Source organism: Lolium perenne, chromosome 3 (genome assembly GCF_019359855.2).
Source record: "Lolium perenne isolate Kyuss_39 chromosome 3, Kyuss_2.0, whole genome shotgun sequence".
Lineage (NCBI taxonomy): Eukaryota > Viridiplantae > Streptophyta > Magnoliopsida > Poales > Poaceae > Lolium > Lolium perenne.
The window spans coordinates 244,306,792-244,310,680 of NC_067246.2; the positions used below are offsets into that span (position 1 = coordinate 244,306,792).

The following is a 3,889-nucleotide window of genomic DNA, read 5'->3' on the forward strand; positions in this document are numbered from 1 at the left end:
TTGGCTGTCAACGACCAAGGCAACAGTGCTTTCGACAGCAATCTTCATGTTCTCCTGGCGCATTTTCAGCCCAAGGTCCTCTGATGAATTGAAGCTCTGGGCAAGGGCAAGGAAAGTCTTGGGTTCCTCTTTCTTCGGGAAGAAGTAGGGGAATAGCTTTGACAATCCTGCGTCAGCATTCACCACGCCTTCACGAATTTCGGATCCATGAAACTCCAGATAAGAAAGTGCGTCAAGGAGAGGATCATTGTCGGGGTTTTCCAGATCAAACTCTTGGTTTGTTTGGCCTGCCACAGGAAATAAACGTTGGTCAAAAGCAAAAGAAAGCAGGTCCTATAAAAAATAGAAGGAATCGATAAAATTACCTTTGAAGCGCCGACTTTGCAAATTCAGGCGCTTGAGGATTCCCTTTTCACGAGCAGCCTGTGCGGCTTTGTGCTCATTTAATGCAGTTTCAGCATCCTCAAGCCTCTTCTGCAGCTCCTCGACACTAGCAGCTTTTGCCTTGGCTTCATCAGCCTCCGCTTTGGCTTCGCTAGCAACATGTTTGGCTTTCTTGCGGGCCGCTTCACTTTGCTCCAGTGTTTGAGCAAGAGTGTCGGCAAGCTTGTTGGCCTCTGCAAGTTTCTCTGTCAAAGTAGAAAAGAAAGGTCAAAATTGCGACAAAAAACAAGAGCAAGAAGTCAGAAATAACGACAGCAAAAAAAGTTATTACCTTCAGTTCTGCTGGCATACTCACGGTACCCAATGAATTGGGATCCGATGCGAATAAGCTCTTTGATCATGGGCTGTCAAAGAAGAACAAAGAAAGAGAAACATCAGCATGAAAAAAGAATGAAGGCATAAAAAAAGCAAATAGAGGAAATATAGATATTGGCAAGAAAATTAAAAAAACACTTACATCATCCAAGAGCGGAGTAGAAGAGCTACCCAATTGAGGGGCAGGCTCAATGATCGTTTCAATCCTTGTCCTTTTTGGTGAAGGAGCAAGGGGGCTTGATGGCGGAGTAGTGGTGACGATGTTTTGTTGAGGAGGCGAGGTTTCTTCTCCTTCAACTGGCGTATCCGAGGCAAGTAAAGTATGTGACGTGCTCATCCGAGGAGCCACGTCAAAAGTTGGTACTTCTCCCTCATCATCGCTGTGATTAAAAATCGACAGCATAAAAAGCAAGATAAGACAAAAATTTTGAGTACAGAAATAAGGAGAAGTAAAAATGACTTACGAGCTGACGAGGGATTCAAGATAAGGATCATAAGTTGCCTTCTGACGTGAAGGATCAACTTCTTCGGCTTTGGAAGTGCCGGAATCTTCGACGTCATTCCTCTTCCTTTTGCCTTTTGGAGAAACAGCGGGAGGAGGAGATAGTGCCGACGCAGTGCCTTCGGAAGATCCCGCAGATTTTCGAGAATCCACGGGTTCATTCACAAAAGACGGAGCTTCTTGATTGTCATCAGTGACAATGGCCCTTTCTTCGACTTCTCCACCTTCAGGAAGAGGAGGAAGCGAGACAAGGTCTGGATGATTCTGTGCAAAATAAAACAGGGAGAGACGTCAGAAAAGAAGTTACAAAAAAGTTAGCAAAGCAATAACAAGTCAATAGACAAAGATTACCTTGGGGAGTGGATTGGCGGCGCTGAATGGTGTCACACGGCAGGAAGAAGGGACAGCATCTTTTTTGCTGAGAGACGAGATTTTTCGGACAAGTTTTTCTAAATCCTTGACCTCCAAATTCACCGACAGCCGATCTACGTCCTCGTCGCCAGCATATTTCCATAGAGGGTATTTGCGAGCCTGAAGCGGCTGCACTCTAGTCCTAAGAAAGTATGCAGTGATTTGGACACCCGATAACTCTTTGCCGCGAGTATTTTGCAACTCGTGGATACGAGCCATCAAGCTTTCTGTCGACGCCCTTTCTTCTTCGGTGGCCTCCGCGTCCCAGGAGCGGCGGCGAAAGATTTTCTCGGCGCCATCAAAAGGATGGATGTTGTCCTCCGCACATCCATGGTTCTCCTCCTGAATGTACAACCACTTCTTGCGCCATCCTTGAACTGAGTCAGGAAACTTGATGTCGAAGTAGTCGACAGTGGGCCGAACAGAAATCACAACGCCGCCTATATTATAGTCTACATTGGGCGAGCCATTACGGCGGCAGAAGAAAATGCGCTTCCATAGCGCCCAGTTAGGCTGGACGCCAAGGAAGGCCTCGCACAGAGTGATGAAAATAGAGATGTGGAGGATTGAATTTGGCGTGAGGTGGTGGAGTTGCAGACCGTAGATAAAAAGAAGTCCACGGAGAAAAGGATGAATGGGGGCGGAAAGACCGCGGATGAGGTGGTCGACAAAACTTACCCGGTACCCCATTGGAGGGGTTGGGTAGCTTTCCTCCTTGGGGAAGCACAGTGCCTTGGGTTTCTTGCTGATCCCCAGCTTCTTGAGCATGTTGATGTCTTGAGTGGAAATCTTCGATCTTTCCCACTCCGCCGCCCCAAGATCCACGGCGGCCATGGAGGACTCCGGCGTGCTGTGCCTTGTCAATCGACGAGGTGGCATCAACAATGGCGCAGGGTTTGCAGCTTCGAGGCGAGGAGTTTAGGAGGCTGTGGATCGCAGGAGGAATTTGCAGATGAGAGAAGGAGGACGGCGCGAGCGGAAGTGCTCAAGGAGGAAGAAGACGAACTTATATAGGGGTGCGGTGAAACGACGAACCGTTGGATAAGGAAAATGTGTGACAGATGATAGCCACGTGGCAACAAGGGTAAAAAAATAATTCAACATTGGGGAAGTTACGGTGCGTGCGCCAGAAAAAGCGGAGGACGTGTGTCCCCCACTTGCACGACGTGTCAAGATAGTGGATTAATTGGGCCCGCATGGCAGCGAGAAAGACTTCTCGCAAATTTTTGACAAGCAATCGTGGCTATCGTCAGCAACAACGTCATCTTGGCAGAAAAAAAAATTTCGACTCAACGGCTTCATAAAAGGCGACACGGAAAAATAATGTTGAGCCTTTGATCAAATACAAGTTTTTGATCAAATGCTCGGGGGCTACTTTGGAAAAAAGGAAAAGATCCAGAAGGACAAGATGGAAATGGCGTGAGCCTATGACCAAATATAAATATTTGTTCATAGCCTCGGGGGCTACTCCCATCGGGAGCGCTGTTCGCGCACCCGAGAAATTATAAAACTTCGGGAGATAAAAGAAAATATATTGGCATAAGGCGTGGAGCCTACACCCAAGTACAAGTCCTTGGCTGTAGCCTCGGGGGCTACTCCCATCGGGAACGCTGCTCGCGTGCCCGATGAAATTATAAAAAAGAAAGAAAGAAAGAGAAAAAAGAAAGATAGAAGAGCAAAAGAGTATATTTCGAGTTATAATTAACTCTACATATACTCCCATCGGGAGAGCAATATAAGTCATCTTTGACTCGATAAAATGTGCCATTCCAACAGCCGAAAAAGCACTCGACAATATATTCTCAGAACGCCAAAGTTGCGATCAATTTCTGAATGCCGCAAATTTGCGAAGGTAAGACCCCAGATCCGTTCTGCTGGGCGTGGCATCGCCGAAGACTGCGCTCTGCTACTTTTATCCGTATCAACAGATACGAAGAAAAATCCTAACGGACGCGTTAGGTACCCGATAAATTTTACTGGGACTCGACAGAATGGTAAGACCTTAAGCGGCACCTGTCGAAGTTTACACCGGTATGCGGATTGCCACTAGAGCAGTTAACTAGTACCTGATCCGTCAGATGAACTAGCCCCAACTACCATTATCCCTGTACAATATAGATGTTTATGAGAAGAAATATAGAAAAGTCGAAGCTGTCGAATAAAAATAAACAATGGAGATTTTCCTTGACCCTACGATTCAAGCAAAATCTCGGGGGC

General features: G+C 46.8%; 1 long non-coding RNA gene across 1 annotated transcript; it reads right to left on the reverse strand.

The window, feature by feature from the left end:
• Positions 1 to 545: 545 nt before the first annotated feature.
• On the reverse strand, positions 546 to 1,007 carry LOC127343748 (uncharacterized). Its single transcript, XR_007877489.2, has 3 exons — positions 902 to 1,007; positions 716 to 788; positions 546 to 629 (listed from the first exon to the last, which is right to left on the reverse strand). It is a non-coding gene; the product is annotated as an uncharacterized lncRNA (long non-coding RNA).
• Positions 1,008 to 3,889: the final 2,882 nt, after the last annotated feature.